Source organism: Syngnathoides biaculeatus, chromosome 3, assembly GCF_019802595.1.
Source record: "Syngnathoides biaculeatus isolate LvHL_M chromosome 3, ASM1980259v1, whole genome shotgun sequence".
Classification (NCBI taxonomy): Eukaryota; Metazoa; Chordata; class Actinopteri; order Syngnathiformes; family Syngnathidae; genus Syngnathoides; species Syngnathoides biaculeatus.
The window spans coordinates 14,669,575-14,692,139 of NC_084642.1; the positions used below are offsets into that span (position 1 = coordinate 14,669,575).

Genomic DNA, 22,565 nt, shown 5'->3' on the forward strand with positions numbered 1-22,565 from the left:
AAAGCTTGCCGGAACATCTGAAATTGATAGTTATCGGAGACACTTTATGTATACAATGAAGAAAATAAGTATTTGAACCCCCTGCTATATTGCAAGTTCTTCCACTTAGAAATCAGGGAGAGGTTTGACATTTTTATTGTAGGTGCATGTCCACTGTGAGAGAGATAATCTAAAAAGAAAAATCCAGAAATCATAATGTATGATTTTTTAATGATTTATTTGTGTGATACAGCTGCAAATAAGTATTTGAACACCTGAGAAAACCAACGTTAATATTTAGTACAGTTGCCTTTGTTTGCAATTACAGAGGTTAGGGTTTTTAGGTTTTCTGTAGTTGTTCACCAGGTTTGCCCTACCTGCAGGAGGGATTTTGACCCATTCCGTCACACAGATCTTCTCTAGATCAGACAGGTTTCTGGGCTGTCGCTTAGAAACACGGAGTACAGCCCCCTACAAAGATTTGCTTCTGGATTTAGGTCTGGAGACTGGCTAGGCCATGCCAGAACCTTCATATCCTTCTTACGGGGCCACTCCTTGGTTTTCCTGGCTGTGTGCTTGGGGTCATTGTCATGTTGAAAGACCCAGCCACGACCCATCTTCAATGCCCTGACTGAGGGAAAGAGGTTGTTCCCCAAAATCTCACAATACATGGCCGCGGTCATCCTCTCCTTAATACAGTGCAGTCGCCCTGTCCCATGTGCAGAAAAACACCCCCAACGCATGATGCTACCACCCCCATGCTTCACAGTAGGGATGGTGTTCTCGGGATGGAACTCATCATTTGTCTTCCTCCAAACACAATTAGTGGAATTATGACCAAAAACTTCAATTTTGGTCTCATCTGACCGCAAACCTCTCTCATGACTCCTCTGTATCATCCTAATGGTCAGTGGCAAACTTATGACGGGACTTGACATGTGCTGGTTTAAGCAGGGGAACCTTACATGCCATGTATGATTTCAAACCATGACGTCTTAGTGTATGACCAACAGTCACCTTGGAAACGGTGGTCCCAGCTCTTTTCAGGTCATTGACCAAGTCCTGTCGTGTAGTCCTGTGCTGATTCCTCCCCTCTCTAAGGATCACTGAGACCCCTTCAGGTGATATCTTGCATGGGGCTCCACTCCGATTGAGATTGACCATCGGGTTTAGCTTCTTCCATTTTCTAATGATTGCTCCAACAGAGGACCTTATTTCACCAAACAGCTTGGCAATTTCTCCGTAGCCCTTTCCAGCCGTGTGGAGTGGTACAATTTTGTCTCTGGTGTCTTTGGACAGCTCTTTGGCCTTGGCCATGTTACAAGTTTGAGTCTTACTGATTATATGGGTTGGAGAGGTGTCTTTATGCAGCCAACGACCTCACACAGGTACATCTGCATGGAATGGAGGTGGACTTTGAAAGGCGGACTAACAGGTCTTTGAGGGTCAGAATTCTAGCTGATAGACAGGTGTTCAAATACTTATTTGCAGGTGAATCACACAAACAAATCATTAAAAAAATCCTACATTGTGATTTCTGGATTTTTCTTTTTAGATTAGCTCTCTCACAGTGAACATGCACCTACGATGAAAATTTCAGAGCTGGTTAGACCCATGTTGGAAATTTCGTTGATTGCAGATCAGATAGTGGAAGAGCACCGCCACTTTAGGTGTACTTACAGGTGACTTAATTTGCAGCCAATCAACGTGACTCTTGACTTTCCCTTTAATTGTGGCACAATGACAATCTCGCTGGAGACTCTTTGAGGAAGAAGACAATGTGTAATCACAGTGATCCACGTGTGAGAAAAGCATTTACACTACTCTTATCTGCTGTGGCAACAGACAATCTAAGTAGGTATCATTAAATACACAATGAGCTGGTGATAACCGCTGACTGCACATACAATTTCTCCAAGTCTTAGCTTGTACACATTATCTGATGAAGTTATATAGTATTTGCTGAAATCCAGTGTTTTGAAGGCTCATTCTGGGGTGTGCATTTTTAATTTTCCTTAAATGGGTTATTACAACATACATGTCAAGTTAATGTAAATCAAGGGTGTCAAACAAATTTTTGTCACAGGCCACATTGTAGTTACGGTTTCCCTCGGAGGGTTGTTAAACCAAAAAAATATTTAATCTCCTTTTAATTTACATATAAAATGTATGCGCTCGTTATGCAATCAGAAATCGAGGTAATGAGTTTTTAACTATCCATCCATCCAATTTCTTTGCGCTTATCCTCACCAGGGTCACGGGATTGCTGGAGCCTATCCCGGCTGTAAAAGGGCAGGAGGCGGGGTACACCCAGCCAATTGCATGGCACAAAGAGACAAACACTCACAATCACACTTAGGGGCAATTTAGAGTGTCCAATTAATGTTGCATGTTTTTGGGATGTGGGAGAAACCGGAGTGCCCGGAGAAAATCCACGCAGGCACGGGGAGAACATGCAAACTCCACACAGGCGGGGCCATGAGTTTTTCAATTATTCATGCACAAAAATGCTTGTATTATCACAACTTTATCATTCGTGAAAAATGTATATGACAATTGGAAATTTTGATACAGATTTTCGCAAGGATCACGTAAGTTGACACTAGACAATTTGCCTTCACGGGCCACATAAAATCATTGGGCGGGCTGGATGTGGCCCCCGGGCCTTGAGTTTGACATCTGTGATCTAAGTGTTATTAAGGAAGATACTGGGGAAAAAAAACAAAAACACTTGGTCATTTAGGTTCCCACTGTATGTTTTTTGACATGTTGCCCATACAACAATTTCCCCTTCATAAATCACAACCTCTGTGTGTGTTAAACGCCTCCTCTCAAGCGCACACCCACGCACAGACACGCAACGCAAATACCTTCGGTGGGTTTCGTTTTCACCTTTTTACACTCATCCTGATCCTTGTATCTTGAAACATAGGGAGTGTCAGGTGAGGCCTGGTTATTTCAGGCATAATTGAGAGATTGATGCCCTCCAGAAACCTGGCACCTTGACAGGCCTCTCAGCCTTCCGCACACACTTCCTCCCAAACAGGCGCGAGCGAGACATGTTGACGGCTGGCTGAAACAGAGAGAACCACTTGTCGTTTTCAGGAAGACGAGGATGACATCGGGGAGGTCGTAAGGAGGCGAAAGGTTACCTGTTACCTTCCTGAAGCTACCAAAGAAAGAACGCATCCTCGATTGGCCTGGAAGAATGGGGGGCCATCAATACGAGCTAATGGGCCTATTTGTGGAGAATGTCTGGAGGAGAGTGGTGGGAGGCTCACAGCCGTAACCTGAACCTCACTTCCAGACACTTCTTACAACATCAGAAACAAGCGCAAAAGCCAGTCAAGCATGAACGGCTCTGCGCCTTTTGCCATTATGTCATTTTCCCACGCTGAGGTCAAAGGAGGATTCAGTGACACCTTTTCCCTTCACAAATGCAAAAGACTCGACATAAGGTTCTACATAACATCCATTTCGTGTGCATGTCACCCAATACATACAGTATTTTTTTTTTTTTTGCATATAGACAAACTGAACTGCACCACATGATACATACAGTAATTTTTTTTGCATATAGACAAACTGAACTGCTACACATGATTACATTTGAGAGATGATTCAGAATCTATTTAACTCATTTTATTATTTATTATTATTTTGTTTTCAGTGATAGCCTACATAAATTCCCAATTTACTTGAATTTTTTGTAATTCCTTGTAAATGCCTACGTAATTTAAAGATGAAAAATGTAAAAGGAGAAAATAATAAAAATGTAAATAAAAAGTGAAGAAAAAATAAAACAAAAAAAATTTATATTTTTTACTTAAAAAAAAAACTTGAATACTCCACTTTACAATAAGTAAAATTGGCCTGTGACATAACACGAGGATTCAATATAAAAAGAAAGCCTGTTGCGAAGAATTGTCTCCCCTCCCCCCCCCAAAAAAATACAAGTCTGTGTGGGGTCTTGAAACTGTAACAGTTTGAGGAATGGGCATTGAAGGATGGACCAATAAAAACTTTTTTGATTTTCAAGGTCCAGGTATACTGTAGATCGGGTGATGAGACCTACAATTATTTTTAAAACAACCAGGATTTCTCTATATGTTAACTTGAAAGAATTAATGATGTGAAATTCTAATAAATGGAAGGTTGAGGGTCCACACCTTACACCTCGTTTTCTACAAAGGAATGTTCAGGCTACACTAAAAACTTCAACGATTAATTGATACATTTTAATTGAATCATTATTGCAGTATAGTTTCTGTATTTATATTTTCCTATATTTTATCACAGCGTTAATGTTCAGGCCACGTAACGTTACATTGGCTTACAATACAATCAAATGTACTTTTTTTAGAAATAATACCTCTGCGATATTTTTGAAGATCATTTTGTCATCATGATGATACGTTGGAAAAAAAAAATTGATCACCAACTTTGAAGCATTTTTTCTTAAAAATTGGAGAAATTTGTTTATTTTGTGACAAAATTATTGGGGTCTTCGATAATTTAAGAATGTGACTTATTTGTTCAAAAATGTATGACCTGTTGAAAATATTATTTTTCGTGTAAAGAATGTACACCTAGTGGCACGGTGGATAAGGTGGTAAAGCATCGGCGGATTAGGTGGTAAAGCATCGGCCTCACAGTTCTGAGGACCCGGGTTTGATCCTGGCCCCGACTGTGTGGAGTTTCCATGTTCTCCCCGTGCCTACGTGGGTTTTCTCCGGGCACTCTGGTTTCCTCCCACATCCGCAAAACATGTAACATTAATTGGACACTCTAAATTGCCCCGAGGTGTGATTGTGAGTGTGGCTGTTTGTCTCTATGTGCCCCGCGATTGGCTGGCAACCATTTCAGGGTGTACACCGCCTCCTGCCCGTTGACAGCTGGGATAGGCTCCAGCACTTCCCGCGACCCTCGTGAGGATGAGTGGCAAAGAAAATGGATGGATGGATGGAACGTACACCATTATATTCATAAGTTACAGCTATTTCTTTCGAAAAAAAAATCTTCTCCTTTGGGAATTGTTGTATTATACATTTGACATTCACTATCCATATTGCCAAATGTATAACTATTCAGTCAGCTAATTAAACTTTAATCCCATCTACACCCTGCACTGTATTCACCCCTCCATTTTCCAAGCCCGCTCATCCTCACAAGGGGCTTCACCAATTCCTGTTTCAAAAAAATTTTTATATATATATATATATATATATATATATATACACACACACACACACACACACACACACACACACACATTTATATATATGTATATATACTCAGCTTTTAGATGACAACAAAGCACCATGTGACGACTTTTCTCCCACAACCACATCACTCGAGTCCACAGCAAGATATCCATCGGTGACTAGATGGGCAGCTGAAATTACCAATTAGTTTGCCAATTGGCTGCAGCCGATTCGATTGGTTTGTAATTAATTCTAGTTACTGGCCCGTGGAGCAGGACGGATGGCGCCATGTCTTTGTCCTACTGACACACTATCCCGCCGATCTGGGCCTCGAGGGGGAGGCAGTGCACATCAATCCATGGCCCCGCAGTTACTGAGCTCTGTGCACGGAGGCGCACACACACGCACACAAACAAAAGAGAAACAGCCTTCTCCCTGTCACACACACACACACACTCCGATACACAATATCTTAGAACGCTCGGACACACAAACCCTCACAGACTGACTGCTAGCAGCAGAGCTGATTTACTGTAGCCGAAACCTCCATAGTGTGAGATGGTACTGACCGCAAAGAGGAATCCTGCTTGCGCGTGTGCAAAGTATGTACAGGAAGGTTATCACAGTACTGAACTGGTGACTTAAAGGGGAAATCCAGTGCTTTGCATGAATTGTGTATCCAATAGGCCATGTAAGATGTACCCTATTTTGACAATGTGATGTTAAATCTTCTCTCATTTAATAGTGTTTTGAGAAGATTTTTAGCCACAATTACGAATTTTCAGGGGCGCTGCCATTTTCGCAAGTCACATGAGCTACGTGGGCGTGTGTGACGTGTACCGTGCCGTTCCAAACACTGGATTACATGGGACATCGTGATGCCCAGCGCAGATTTCTCGGGTTTATCCTCATCTGATGAAGAAATAGCAGTATCAATTGATCAGGAAGATGGAGGAATACTTCCATAAAGATTTGAACCTGTGACTGTAATTAATGTTGAATATTCAGATGGTTCTTCGGGCGTAATGACGCGGAGTCTGACTACTCGGAGGCCTACGCACGACATAAATGGGAAAACAAAGGCCCCCGGGCGCTCCGGGCCGGCACCCGCGGATGTTTCTTTGGAGGGGAATGACGCGGAGTCTGACCAGCGAGCTGCGTCGGCGGCTGAAGAGCCAAGCTTCCAGGCGGCGGAGGCTGTTAGCCCTGGATGCCGAAGCTAAGCTAAAGGCCCCCGCCACCACCGAAGCTCGGCTAAAGGCCTCCGCTACCACCAAAGCTCGGCTAAAGGCCTCCGCTACCACCAAAGCTCGGCTAAAGGCCTCCGCTACCACCAAAGCTCGGCTAAAGGCCTCCGCTACCACCAAAGCTCGGCTAAAGGCCTCCGCTACCACCAAAGCTCGGCTAGAGGCCTCCGCCCCCTGAAAGTTCGGCTAGAGGCCTCCGCCCCCTGAAAGTTCGGCTAGAGGCCTCCGCCCCCTGAAAGCTCGGCTAGAGGCCTCCGCCCCCTGAAAGCTCGGCTTGAGGCCTCCGCCCCCTGAAAGCTCGGCTTGCGGCCTCCGCCCCCTGAAAGCTCGGCTTGCGGCCCGCCGCCTGAAAGCTCGGCTTGCGGCCCGCCGCCTGAAAGCTCGGCTTGCGGCCCGCCGCCTGAAAGCTCGGCTTGCGGCCCGCCGCCTGAAAGCTCGGCTTGCGGCCCGCCGCCTGAAAGCTCGGCATCCGCGGCTGCCGGCCCTGAGCTCCCGGGGGCCTTTGTTTTCGCACTCATGTCGTGCGTAGACCGAGTAGTCAAGACTCTGCGTCATTCCGTCCAAAGAACCATCTGAATATTCAACATTAATTAGAGCCACAGGTTCAAATCTGTATGGAAGTATTCCTCCGTCTTCCCGATCAACCGATACTGCTATTTCTCCATCAGATGAGGATAAATCCGAGAAATCAGCATTGGGCATCATGGTGTCCCATGTAATCGAACCGCACGGTACACGTCACATACGCCCACGTAGACCATGTGACTCGCAAAAATGGCAACACCCCTGAAAATTCGTAATTGTCGATAAAAATATTCTCTAAACAGTATTAAATGAGAGGATTTAACATCACATTGTCAAAAAAAGGGTACATGTTATATGGCCTATTGGTTACACTTTTCATGCAAAGCACTGGATTTTCTCTTTAAACAAAGTGGAACCACCAAGTATGAGCACCAAATTTTCAGAGCGCTGGCAAATATTGATTTTTTGGGATTTCTAATGAAACTTTTCAGTGTTCATAATAGAAATGAGTAAAAAAAATATTGTCATAGCACATTTATTTAATGATGTAGAATTGTGTGTTGTGTATCCACTTATCTGCTTCAGGCTCACGGGTGAGGTAAATTTGAGAGAGCGTAAGCAAAACAAAGCAAAGTATATTTATTTGTATAGTGCATTTCATACAAGGTAACTTAATGCACTTTACATCATTAAGATCATTCAAATACATAAAACATTTGAGAAAGCACAATTAAAAAAGCTTTTAGTGCAAAAAAAAAAAATCACTGAAAATGGAAGTGAAAGAAAAGAGTTTTTAGTCTGGATTTGAAAGCACTCACAATTGGGGCTGATGTCATCCCGGTTGGCAGTTTATTACACTGGTGTGCAGCAGAACAACTAGATGCTGTTTCACCATGTTTGCTTTGGACTCTGCATACCACGATTTCACCTGAGTCAATGGATCTCAGAGTCCTACTGGGCATTTATTAGCATGTCTTTCATGTATTCAGGGCCTAAATGATTTAGTGATTTATAGACCAGTATCAAAACTTTAAAATCTATTCTAAAGCTGACTGGACACCAGTATAATGACTTTATAATTGGAATGATATGCTGTAACGACTTTGTTCTGTTCACAACCTGAGTTGCACCATTCTGAACAAGCTGCAGCTGTTTAATACTCTTTTGGGGGTCAGAAGACCATTACAACAGTCAAGTCTACTTGAGATAAAACCACGGATGCGCTTCTCCTGATCTGGTTGACACATGCAAGCCTTCACTCTAGATGGTAAAAGGCAGGGGTACACCCTGGACTGGTCGCCAATTGACCCCTCCGTGGATATTGCGCAATCCGCGTCACTGACCAATGAGAGGCCAGAGATCTGCATAAACCAAAGCCCCTTTTTGCTCCTGCCATTTTCTCAGACAACATTGCATGGTCCAGTATAGGTTTTGTTAGCGTTTTATCGCGTATTTGGGTTATTTAACAAAAAATATGGTTAAGAGGTGTAGTCACGGACTTTGTAATAGTGACGACAGGTATCCTGAAAGGCTGGTTGGTGGAGTTCGATTCATACCCTTTCCAAAACCGAAGACCCAGTACGAAAAATGCCTTCGATGGATCAAACTTTGTGGAAGACCGCATCATCAACTAAATCCATCTAATATCAACCGGAACAGATATGCTTGCACAAAGGTACGCCTTATATTTGATTTTCAATATATGTCTCGTATAAATGAATTCAAAGTTCTTCGCTAGCATAACATTGCTATGTGTGAACGATTGACACACTTATTCTTTGTTGAGCGATATTTAGCGATGATCGGACTGCACAAACGTATTGATTTCTTGCTGGCTCGCGGCCAGAAGCTTAACCAGACTGTGTTTGCACGAAGATATGCCCTATATTTGATGTTTAATACACGTCTCGTATAAATGAATGAGACATTCTTCGCTAGCATAACATTGCTACGTGTGAACGATTGACACACTTATTCTTTGTTGAGCGATATTTAGCGATGATCGGACTGCACAAACGTGTCGCTCTCTTGCCGGCTCACAGCTGAAGCTTAACCAGACTGTGTTTGCACGAAGATATGCCCTATATTTGATTTTCAATACACGTCTCGTATAAATGAATGAGACGTTCTTCGCTAGCATAACATTGCTTCGTGTGAATGATTGAATGAAATCAGAAGCATGGCATCTCTCTCAGTTAAGAATGTATTGTATTTAGAATCTATAATATATTGTTGATTTGAATGAAATCAGAAGCATGGAGTCTCAGTTAAGAATGTAATGTATTGTATTTGCCATTTTTACTAATTGTTTGTCTTACGTCAGCGCACGTGGCGTGACGTCACTTCAGGAGGCGTGGTTAAGTGCCCTGTACAGAGGGGTCAATTGGAGGGTACATAAACTGTGCAACTTCATACCTAGAAATTAGAAATATAAATTGGAAATTTTTGAGTATTCATTAAACTTCACAAATTAGAGCTCAGATTTATTAGTTACATATCTTATGGACAGTCATCAAGTTTTGCTACGCTCTATCCACACACAAAGACAAAAGCTATTTTTTTGTTGCAGTGTAATGTCACCCATCTCTCTACTACAGTGGTGCCTTGAATTATGAATTTAATTTGTTCTCCACTCGCAACTAAAACAGTCGTAGTTCAAATCCTCTGCTACCATTATGATGAATGGAAATAACAAATTGCTTCAATCACTTATATTAACAACAGGGCTGCTCCTTCTGGTGCGGGTGTCTTGGCCACAAAGGGGCAGTATAATAAAAACAGAATACATAAAGAAGACTGTCCTAACTGTTCATTTGCAGTAATAAAGAACTAATTGTTTTTCACAGAAAACAAAGAATACATGCCTGTGAGTATTGTTACATTGTCTACAAATGGTCTCCAGGTGATGCTGCACCATTTGTGTTCAAATATTGCTTAGGATTTAGAAGGTGATAAGTACCTGAACATTGAAGCTATGACTTTTTTTTTTTTTTTTAATTGTGTTTTAGGATGGTGGACTTTTGTAGGGTAACGTTAGGTGGTTTGGTTATATACTCTTGTTGTAATAGATTTAACTTTATGTATTGTATGATTGCCGATTAGCAGGTTAAAGTAAGCACTTAGCCTCTTTTTTGAAGAATTGTTCATGATCTGCCAAACTGCTGCCTGAAGAAACATTTGCTGATGCCATCTAGCACAAAATTGTCCAAATGGCAGCTTGTATCTCAAAAACTTGCAAGTTTAAGTCCCACTGTATATGAATTTCAAACATGGTAGCATTTGGATAAAATCTCAGGACCTCATCTTCAAAGGCCCTGGAAATAGTCCAATTGGGCACAAATTATCTTATTCGAACCCAAATGGCAGACCATACCTTCTTTTGACTTCTTTGGGGGGTTTACTTGCGATGTTAAATGTCATGGTCGAATGTGAAAATGGCATTGAGAGCTGAATATTCCCAAGATTATGTGGCGCACCGCTGGAGCTCATGTGTATGATTTTTTATCCATGCAAAATGACCACGTCTGCACAATGTGGTGAATTTTTGAGCTCAAGAAAGACCTCAAAATCGTCAAGAGGAACAAATTATTCATGATAAGTGAAAATAGCGGTTACCTTCACATGCTATATATTCCTCTTCTTACATTCATACTGGAAGGATTGCATAAAAAGGCACAGTTAGCCAAAACAATGCAAGAAGTCAAGACCATGAACATCGTTAGACAACAGATTTTCTGTTATTATACCAGAGTTGTATGTTTAAATACTGCATGGAGGTGTTGTTCTTTGCTATTGTGTATGTATTTGTGTGTGCAAGTGCGTGTATGTCTGAGTGCTACCTCCCACACTGAAGGTCACAGCTTCCACAGCTAGAAAAGCAAGAGGTGGAGGGGATGAAACAGATCGATGTGCCAGATAAAAATACACTGCACCTCAGCCCAGTGTCTTTTAGAAACACACAGGCGCTCAGCAAATGACTCGCCCGCCACTGCGAGCCATCCGCCTTTTAATGAAAACGATATGAAAGGTTAGGCCACAACGGTGGCTGCCGGGTTTTAGGCTATAACGACGGTATAATGGAAGACCATTAAAAGATCATAACATCTTCAAACGAGGGGCTCGCTATTGTTGCTCCGACTTCAACTTCCCGCAATCAAGGCGCCGACTACGCTCGATATAAAAACAGGGCAGGTTTGGAGGTAAAGTTACTCCCCTTTCTGCTGGAGGACCGGCGGGCACCAATTCGTAAATCAAGTGTGACGACAATATTCATGTCAGTGTTCACGGGGGCTAGATTGATGCTGGTGATTTTTTTTTTAAAGTGGGTGAATGATATTCCATGATATTCTAAATTATGAAGTTCACCAGTATATAGTAGAGAAGAATTCCATAATGTTAAAATCTTGCTTCAAATAATACCGCTGCAATTGTAAAAGATTAATGACGTGGGCAATTGGACTCTGAAGGATATTTATTTCCATTTCCATTGTTTCCTACAGGAGAAAGTTGGGAAATTTGAAAAAAAAAAAAAAAAAAAAAAAAAAAAAAAAAAATCAGACCACTGGAAATACTTTTGGCCATTACAGTTTAAACTGAGGTTCCCCTGGCTGTAGCGCATAATATCAGTAAATCCCAAATCTGAAACAAGCTGAGTTGATCTCGATACCATAAACTAGCAAAGCTTAGCATTCTGTGCGTGCTCCATAGCAATAAAAGGCAAAAGAATCAATAGCGTCATGTCCTGACAAGAGACAAGCGCAGCTGAGGTTAAATACATTGCATCAAACACTCCACTTGATGTCGAAAGCGATCTCCTTGTTCCATGGTACAATAAAGCAGTGGAGCTTGCCAAACGCAGTGGGAGAGGGCACAGGCAGGAGGAGGTTCAGGGCGCTCGGGGGCATGCCTGCGGCAAAACCTCCGTCAGATATTGTTTGTCTTTAGTAGCTAGGGTCCATGAAGAATTGATGAAGGCTCTCAGGAAGGCTTCTATCGTCAGGGAAGGGGAGGGAATGAGAGGAATCAGAGCATGGCAAAAGTGCATCTCGGCATCGCAAAAGCGTTTACGAGGAGGCTTCCATTAGCTCCAGACGCTCCTCCATGTGGTGGCTATGCAGGTGGACGCTAACAGAGGCGCAATCAAACAATATAGAGGAAGAAGCGAAGGAATCATACCAACGTCCAAAAAATCTCACTGCACACTTGACAAGTGTTGTCTCTCATGCAGCAAAGCTATTAGCACTCGGGTAAACCTAAGGTGCTTCTAAAAAAAAAAAAATAAATAAGTGTCAAGGGACGGGACACATCAGGACACTTTGGCCATGACATCCCCAGTAGAGGTGGCATCCTTTTTATATTCTGGGGTCATTTGAGAGGGCCAGACTAAATTTCTGAAAAAATACACTGCAATGATTCATAATGGGTAGCACGGTGAAACAGTGGATTCCACTATTTATACAAAATTTCTATCTATGCCACTCAATTTATACTGTAGTTTCCAGAATAGACCACAAGATGGAGGCAAAGAACTACTTTTGTCTAAATGAAGCGCCTCAATTCACTGTAATACCAAGATGCATCCAGATGGTGCTAAATGAATACAGTTATTGATTTGGCCTGACCACTAAAACAGCAAATACTATATAGCCACTTTTCCACTAACCAGCCCTGGAACTTGGGCTTGCGGCTCTCCCAGTTAGCCGGTCCGGCCATTAGCGAGATCAAGCCTCATACACTGGTGCCTTGAAATATGAATTTAATAGGTTCCCTGCTCAAAACTCAAAACACTCATCACTTATTATTGTTTCCCATTGAATTTGATGGAAAGGCCATTAATCTGTTTCAGCCCCCACCCCACCAAAAAATGTTTTTTTGAAATGACAAAAGTAGCACCCGGCAATATTGTCCATCCATCCATTTTTTGTGCCGCCTACCCTCACAAGGGTCGCGGGGGTGTTGGAGCCTATCACAGCTATCTTTGAGCGGGAGGCGGGGTACACCCTGAACTGGTCACCAGCCAATCACGGTTCGTAATAATGACGTGAATAGTTTTAGACACATTTTTTACTTCAGTTCAATGGACATAGTGCTGCTCCTTCCAATGTGCACACCTTGACCGCCAAGAGGCAGTATAATAAAGACAAGTGTCATGTTCTGTCATGCAGTTACATTTTTTTAACCTGGGGGACTCGTCTCTCTCTCCCCCTCCATTCTTTGTTCGCAGCACCAATCATAAATTACCTCATTACCTCCAGTGCATCAGCCTGCCTGTTTCCTGAGATGCTCACCAAAGTATTGCAGACTGTCCCAGCGGTACCACGGCCCACCTTACTCCAGTAAATTTTTCAACTCTTCGTTCCCTCATTAACTCTTGTGTCTCCTTGTTCCTAGTGCTCCCCAGTGTTCCTGACCCATGTGATTACTGTCACCAAGCCAGTCACCTGTTCTGTCCACTGCTTGCCAATACATCCAGAACAACCTCCATTACCTTCTATCAATAAACTGTTCATCATATTACATCTGCCTCCACTTGCTCTTGGTTCCACCATCTCTCATTTTATAAAAATAACCTGTGGAGACAGTCATTGTTACAAAACAAACCACAGTAATATTAATTGTTCTTCACAGAGGATAAAGAATATGTGCCTGGGAGTATTTTTACATTTGTTTTTATTTTTATCCATGTCTGTGGTGTCTCTGAGATGCACCAGCATTTGTGTTCAAATAGCCAATCTTTAAAGACAACAGAGAGAGAGAAAACACCACATGCTATTCGTTAGCGTGTGTGTGGCATTTTGCAATGTTTGATCATCTTGACCAAAATTAACTTTTGTAAGGTAAAGCAATGTGCAATTTTCTTTATTTTATATTTAGTCTGACAGTAAACTTCAACTGGGAGTGGTGATAAACTTTATAAGTTGAATAATTATTTACAAACTGCTGCTAGTTGAGAAGTGTGTTGAACTCGCAACCACTGGACAGACTTTTTAAAAATTTTTCTTGAAAGTCAAATTAAAAAAAAAAAAAAAAAAAAAGCCAAACAACAACGAAAAACTTATATCACCAACAAGACACCACTGCATACACCAATCAGCCCATGGTCAGGCCCAAAGTCATTTGGGGTCGACTTCAGCTCTCCAATGGCCCTTGTGAGGACAAGCATTTTGATGGGCGGTTATCAAGTGGTTAGCTTGTTTTTACACTTGTATGGCTATTAATAATGAGACAAAACCATCCCTGTGCCCAAATAAAGGTTTTATGATAGCAGCAGTCTAATCTTGGAACAGATAAGTTCTATTTCATTTAATTCCTGCAGGGGTTTGCTTTGTATCCTAACAAACTGAAAGGTGTCCTGTAACAGACTGTGCTCAACCTTTAACCTTCCACTGTAATTGATCAGAGAGTTGCCTCCGAGAACAACGAAATGAAGACAATGTGCAGGCAGACAGTCTACACACATGCAGACTCACACAAACACACACACAAATGAACACACATACAGTAGACTCAGCTGCGCTCCATCCACATCCTGGGCTGTGTGGAGTCTAACCACAATACTACCTCCCTGCAGCGTTGACCGCAAAGCAGTCAACAGAGGCACAGTAGGCCTTATCCTGCATGACACGCCGGTCGATAATCATGCACGCCGCCACGCAGCCCAACACCAATGTAACACCGATACCTGGGGGCCGGCAGCGCCTGCATAAACAAACACGCCTGCCTGGAGCCACATGCACACTTATAGTAATTAATTGTCAGGAAATAGAGATTAGGTGGAGTTTTGGAGTATTTACTTCCTTCTGACTATAGGGTTCAAGTGACTCGTTTGGTGGATGTTTAGAGGACCATGGGGGTAGGGGGGGTTGTGTTCTCAGGAAAATAGCATTTGACTTAATCATCCTAACAATAGCTTTTTTCTGTGACATTGACATCACATGGCGTTAGATTTTAAGGTTCACCCTACAAGAAGAAAACAGTTTATGTGACTACCAAACAAACCCAAACATTTTTGTCCTTCTTTTAGTACAGTGAAGAAAATAAGTATTTGAACACCCTGCTATATTGCAAGTTCTCCCACTTAGAAATCATGGAGGGTCTGAAATTTTCATCGTAGGTGCATGTCTACTGTGAGAGAGATAATCGAAGAACAAAAATCCAGAAATCACAGTGTATGATTTTTTTTTAAATGTGACACAGTAAGTGGGCAGCACGGTGGATCAGCTAGCTGGTAAAGCATTGGCCTCACAGTACTGAGGTCCCGGGTTCAATGCCGGACCCGCCTGTGTGGAGTTGGCATGTCCCTGTGCCTGCGTGTGTTTCCTCCAGGCACTCCAGTTTCCTCCCACATCCCAAAAACATGCAACATTAATTGGACACTCTGAATTGCCCCTAGGTGTGATTGTGAGTGCGGCTGTTTGTCTCTATGTGCCCTGCGATTGGCTGGCAACCAGTTCAGGGTGTACCCCACCTCCTGCCCATTGACAGCTGGGATAGGCTCCAGCACTCCCCGCATCCCTTTGGAAGAAGACGAAGAATGATGAGTTCCATCTCAAGAACACCATCCCTAGTTTGAAGCATGAGGGTGGTAGCATCATACTTTGAGGTTGTTTTTCTGCACATGTGACAGGAAGACTGCACTGTATTAAGGAGCTGATGACCACGGCCATGTATTGTGATGTTTTGGGGAACAACCTCTTTCCCTCAGTCAGGGCATTGAAGATGGGTCGTGGCTGGGTCTTTCAACATGACAATGACCCAAAGCACACAGCCAGGAAGACCAAAGATTGGCTCAGTAAGAGGCATATCAAGGTTCTGGCGTGGCCTATCCAGTCTCCAGACTTAAACCCAATAGAAAATCTTTGGAGGGAGCTGAAACTCTGTGTTTCTCAGCGACAGCCCAGAAACCGGTCTGATCTAGTGAAGATCTGTGTGGAGGAGTGGGCCAAAATTCCTCCTGTCGTGTGTGCAAACCTGGTGAACAACTACAGGAAACGCTTGACCTCTGTAATTGCAAACAAAAGCTACTGTACCAAATATTAACATTGGTTTTCTCTGGTGTTCAAATAATTATTTGCAGCTGTATCACACAAAGTCATTAAAAAAAATCATACATTGTGATTTCTGGATTTTTCTTTTTAGATTCTCTCTCTCACAGTGGACATGCACCTACGATGAAAATTTCGGACCCCTTCATGATTTCTAAGAGGGAGAACTTGCAATATAGCAGGGTGTTCAAATACTTTTTTTCTTCACTGTAGTTACACTTAAGTTCCACGTCTATTTCATGAGCTTAATGTTCATTGCTTTTCCTGACTGTCTGTCTTTCAATTACAGTGTGCTTTCAACAATTTAACATTTCAAACAGTAATAACAAATCCAGTTTTCTATTGTGTTTGTCTTCATTCAGGCCATGGACAGGTTGGACTCTAAGAGGTGGGACACACCTTGGACTTGTCACAAGTCAGTAGCAGGACTCACGCAGACAACTATTCACATTCTAAGTGACACCTATACAAAATTTAAAGCAATTAATTAATCAAAACTATGTTTTGGGAATGTGCAAGAAAGCCAGAGTACCCGCAGAAAGAACATTTATATTCATGTCTATTTTATCAAAGAGTGTTTTAGGTTTGACTTTCAGTTTTGGCAATCAGTTCAGGGTGGACCCTGCCTCCTGCCTGAAGATAGCTGGTATAGGCTCTAGCACCCCCACGACCCTTGTAAGGAAAAGCGACTCAGAAAATGGATGGATGTTTAAGTTTGATGAAGCATAGAGAAGTCCATATTTAACATGGCAAAACCTGAGCCGTCCTAAATTTCAATACGGCAGTAAAATGTTAGAGGAATTGCCAAAAAGTAACCACGGCAAAAACAACATCAAAGACACACTGCTACATAAAGCATGCGTCCACACCACTAAATTACATCAGCCCCACAGGTTCAGTCTCAGTTGAAGGCTTTGGTGCAAAAACATTGATAGATGGGCCTTTATTGGTAGACAGGGAGCGAGAGAAAACATATGTACATGCAGGTTCGATGGTCTGAGATAAGGAACGTCAGTAAACCACTAACTTGGACAAAAATCCATCCGTGTTTTTTTCTGTAGTGCTTCTCATCGGGGCGGCGGGGGAGCTGGACTCGATCCCAGCTGACTGAGCAATTCAGAAGCAGCTGGTCACCGGCCAAACAGAGCATGTACACAAACAACCATTCACACTCGTTATCACACAAATGGACAATATTCGAGTTCTCAATTAAGGGTTAGGTTCTAGAAAAAAAGTGATGCAAGCAGGAATCTTCATTTAATTATTTTTAAGCACCTCATTTTGGCTTTGAACGTGCTCTGCAATTGACTGTTGACCAGCCCGGGGTGTGCACTGCCTCTCCCCGAAACACCACTGGGAACGGCTCCAGTTCACCTGTGACCCCGACTGGGAAAAGCTATAGAATACGGTGTGTGCATGGTGATAATTCTGTCACAAGCCCTCATCAAGTTGGAGTGAGACTGAACAGAAAACAACAAGAATGTGCATAGTGAGTAAAAGAGAGGTGGGGAAGGATAAGCCACCGGAGAACACTTTTAGACATTCAACAGCACCACCTGCACTTGGATTAGAGGAGTGCAGCGGTCTGGATGGATGATGCTGCAAGTGGCAAATTCAGACACCTGCCACTTCAAGGTGAGGCGGGTACACCCTGGGTTGGTTATTGCTTGTATGTATGAATGTGATTGTAAATGGCTCTTTGTCAAAAAACACCCCTGCGATCGACTGGTGAACAGTTCTGCCAGTATACTGCCTGGCACTCAAAATCAACTGGGATGGGCTCCAGTTCACCCGTGACCCAAATGAGGACAAGTGCACTCGACAATGGATGGAGATGAAGTATTAATTTTGACATTGATGTCTTAATAATTGTAATGGGTAAACATAGTGCAACCAAATGAAAATATGATGCACTGCTATTTTACACCAATGGAAACTACAAACCGTATGAAAAAAAGAAAATTTCTCTCAATATTTGACTAATTTTTGTGAAAGATGTTCTTTTTGTATTACACATCAAATACAGTAGGTGTATCTATTGTGGTGGCCGGTGAGAATAAATCACAAGTGCATTCTTTGTGATTTAGTTGAAGCTTTAAATCGTCAATAATGTCTTTCAAGGATATTTTTTTGGCATGAGTATGATACAACAGTCATATAAGATGTAACTTTCTATTTGGAGGATGCAGAAATTTCCTTTTTTTAACTACAAAAGAAAAAAATTATATAGTCTTTTTTTTTTTCAAGCTCAAAATAATTTCTTAAATGCTACAGTTGCTTGTTTCAGGTGCAAAGTTGAATCAAGTAAATCAATATGAAGGCTTATCAACTTTAAATCACAGGCCACATTTCAAGTGACACATGCGTGTGCACACAAACAACATCTTAAAGAAATCAATAGGAACACTTTTTGAAGCGAAACAACAAAGCAAATGTGTGTGTGTGTGTGTGTGTGTGTGTGTGTGTGTGTGTGTGTGTGTGTGTGCGCACCACGTCTGGTGACCCTCAACTGGGCCCATTCGGACTCCCCTCGTGGGCCGGATCACAGGTGGGAAGCCAAGCAGAATCTTTCTCCTCTGTCAGATGGATGACTCCATTTAGAAAATTAGCAAGCTTTCCCATGCTGCCCTTGTGACACACTCACAGACACACAAATTGTGCATACAGGCACACTAACAAGCTGCATGAGGCTACGTGAGGTGGTAAAGGCCAGGTCACCAGAGACTTTCACAGCCACAAACACAAAGATGCTGTAAAGCACCAGTTATGCCTGAATCAGACTACAAGACAAAGTTGCTCTTTCACAATTGCAATATGTCAGACAATTGCCATAAAATCTTGCCATCTTGTCTGCATGACGTTTCTTCCAGTTAGACCACTTCTGGTCCGGCAAGTATGTTGACAATGGCGAGAACAGAAGACGATGCGGCGGTGACAAGACACAATCCTATTGGCTGACATCAAGGTGCGCTGTCGGACAGATGTCATTGATATGTTAGACTACACAGAAGATATTAAAAAAGAAAGGGAAAAAAAAAAAAAAAAAAAAAAAAAAAATCAAACATGCTAGACTTTTCATTTTGGCCTTGGAGGGCTTTGTTTTGTTGTTCTCACCAAAATATGGAAGCAATCTGGGAACTCGCCTGTGGTAGCTAATCGGCAAATTTATCACTGCTAAAATTCTGGAGAGTGATCTCGGCATTAGATGAAAAGAGACACCTGGAAGCAAAAGCGATTTGTGAACGCCTCATCATATTTTAGTCGAAGACGATCAAGAGCAAAAATTGACATAACCAACTCGCCAACAAATAGTCACAAGAGTAATTTCTGTACTGAAATGCAAACTACCAGCTATCCGTACACAGCAGCAAATTCTCTTTTAACTTTAGTTATGCACAGGCCATTTCTGCTATGACGGCAGCGTTTTGATGTAAAGACGTCTACTGTGACACACAGTGCCGTGAATTAAAAAAAAAAAAATGTACTCACAGCCATATATTGGGAGAAAAAGAGGAACATCTATTTGAAGTGTGGCATTTATTTTTTCAAGTGGATGGCGCACCCACTGATTAATTGGGCCATGGATTCAATTACAATGCAGGCCACAATGTAGTATAGGAAACATCAGTACTGTGGAATGTATTTATGCAAAAGGTTGACTTATTCTGTGATTAATTGGGGATTGCCTTCTATTAGTGCTGAGGCTGCTTCTAGAGGATATGCTGTAAAAGCCGTACCAGTGTCACAATCCAGGAAACAGAGAGCAGCATTTAATTAAGTGGACAACACACCCACTGATTAAACCTGACCGGGGCATGTTTTTGAGTGGGGACCACTATTTGAGGGATTACGATTTATCCCACACCAATTCCTGAATAAAGGAAATGTCTTCGGGGTGCGGCATTTATTTAAGTGGCAACACACCCAAGAATTTTGAATGTCTCTCTTGGAAACCATTACTTGAGAAAATGGCAACCGATAAAAACCTCTTTGTGTTGGAAATCATGTATTTAAATCAAAAATGCAAAACGAAATTAAGAAACCTTAAACATATGCCACACCAATTGTAACAATACAGAAAACTCCTTTGGGGTGAGGAATTTTGTTTATTCAAGTGGACAATGCTCCCATCGATAAATTGGAGCATGGCCTCTATTATAGCATAGGCTGGGATTTGGGGAAATATGGTATAAATCACAACAAGTACCAATAAATATTAGGTTTTACAGGTGTCAGATTTAAATTGTGCGGCACACTTGGAGATTAGGGACAGTGTCCATTAAGAGTCCACGATATGAGGAAATATTGTATATGCCATGCCATTGTCACAATAAAGGAAGCTTATTTGGATTATGGAATTTATTTATTCAAGTGACTTGTGGAAATAAGGTACAGAATTTACCACACCACTCTGACAAAACAGAAACTTCTTAGAAGTGCAGCATTTATTTATTCAATTAGACATCGTACCTGGTGTTGAATTGAGGCCTGGCTTCTAATGGAGTAGGAGACACTATGTGAGGAAATACTGCATATGCCACATCAATATCACAACAGGGTGCAGACAATCTCCATTAGAGACCACTGTTTGAAGGAAGAGAGTTTTCGCATATTAATGAAATTGATTAACTCTCCTCTCAGTACTAATACTGAGGATTAAGGCTAATAAGTATTTCATTTGCGGCTAGTCCTGGATCAAACGTGAGAAACCCGCCCCCAGCTTGCTCTCTTTTTTTCTGCTTCAGCTGTTGCCTTTTAGCTATATTATGACAGTGAGTACAGATGGCCTCAGGAGCAAGTACACATCATTAAATGGCCATCTTTCAGCTTTCGAGCAGGTTCTCATTAATACGCCCAAGGTCGCTTTTCACTTGCATTCTTATCAGATTTGTAAAGGGTTATTTTGTTCAAATGAACCCTTCCGCTGCCATTATTTAGCCACTCTGTCAACCCCTTCTTAAACTCTCAAAAACAGACGTGTTCCTTTAAAACGTGGTGAGATTTGTGCTGTGCTCTGCAGGGGATTTGCGGCACTTGACAATATAAGAGCTGTGAAAAACACAGAAGCTTACGCACACAACACAAAAACGTACAGAAAATTCCGCATTCAACAGGGTTTGGCACACACGTCTCCTCCATCACGATTAACTAACTAAACTCACAAAGATTCTGTCTACTGAGTGCTGTATGGAAATTATCCATCCATTTTCTTAGCTGCTTATCCTCACAAGGGTTGCGGGATGTATAGAAATAGTTTTTTTTAAAAAAAACAACAACAATAGGACTGCATGAGATGTGCAGGCTAATATGCAAAATAACTCAAATAAGTCAAAGTGGTGGAAGAAATGACAGCAGTTTTGACACCGGGCATGATAAATGGGCAAGTGTGTGTGTGTGTGTGTGTGGGGGGGTAACTCTATCTGGGGAAGGCTTTGGCAGCGGTGGTGTGTATGCGTTTGTGTCGGAGGCGGGGGTTCCATACAGCAGTGTTTGGGAAATGGAAAGGTCATTTAGTCAATTCTCCAGGTGGGGTGTGTGTATGTGTGTGTGTGTGTGTGTGTGTGTGTGTGTGTGTGTGTGTGTGTGTGTGTGTGTGTGCTGCTCTGACACGGCTCGTTTGTCACAGTTCAATAACTGCCACTCCAGGGAGTGTGAGTGGGGATACAACCGCGAAATGTGTGTGCGTCCGTTGCACACTAAGGCCCTGCTTGGGTGCACAGCTGATTCCCAAAGCTTGTCCTTCCATTAGAAGCCTCAAACGGGGTCACGGCGACGGCCAACACATCACACCACAACTTTCCAAAGGGAAGACTGTTAGGCCACAGCACAATACGGTGGACGTGTGCTTTGAATATAATGTTTGTGGACAAAAAGTGCTTTTTCTTTGGCTTATTTGGGATACCACTTACAGAAGGCCAGCACCAGCCCTACCCACTGTGGCGCCCTAGGTGAGATTTTATATGGTGCCCCCCCCCCATCAAGGACCTTCCATAAGCTTTCAAAAATGTTGAATACCAACAGTTTTTAACATTGCCTTTAATTTATATGATAAAACGCCACACAATTTAAAATATAACATTTTCTTCCTTTGATTACTCTATCATTACTGCCAAGCAAATCATGGAAGTAGTGGCTGTTATGACAGGTAATGGGACAAAGCAAAAATTAAACAACTTGAGCTGTCATTCTCCAATTCCCCCCTTTTTTTCTTCTTCTTCCCTGTGATTTGGACAGTTTTGGTCGTTTGTTGACTTCTCTGGGATGACATCAATAAATTTGTCCATACCCCAATGGGGAAGGAGCAGTATATAAATAAATAAATAAATAAATGGATATATCAGCCAAAGGAGGGAATATTCACTATTATTATTATTTAGGATCATCATATTAAATGATAACTGGGCTAGGATCCAGAATGCCCGCGACCCTGATGAGGGTAAGTTGACCAGAAAATGTAGGTTGGGCATTTATTGACATTTGAATCTATGAAGTCCATGTTTTGCGTGTTAAAAGTTAGCTGTCAATTTATTGCAAATAAGTGCCGCTTGTTCACTTGAAAGATGTTG

The 22,565-nt window shown here is 42.2% G+C and overlaps 1 long non-coding RNA gene across 9 annotated transcripts in view; it reads right to left on the reverse strand.

Annotated features, from left to right (window-relative positions):
• Positions 1-22,565, reverse strand: part of LOC133498206 (uncharacterized) — a 59,760-nt gene that overhangs the window by 36,316 nt on the left and 879 nt on the right. For 6 of the 9 annotated variants that reach the window (XR_009794232.1, XR_009794237.1, XR_009794234.1 and 3 more), the window contains exons 2-5: positions 20,470-20,583; positions 19,114-19,218; positions 18,490-18,969; positions 10,571-10,606 (exon numbers count right to left, since the gene is read on the reverse strand). This is a non-coding gene — a long non-coding RNA (uncharacterized LOC133498206). Of the gene's footprint in view, positions 1-10,570; positions 10,607-11,515; positions 11,945-18,489; positions 18,970-19,113; positions 19,219-20,469; positions 20,584-22,565 lie in introns of those variants that run through there. The other 3 variants (XR_009794231.1, XR_009794236.1, XR_009794238.1) reach the window with 2 other exon arrangements.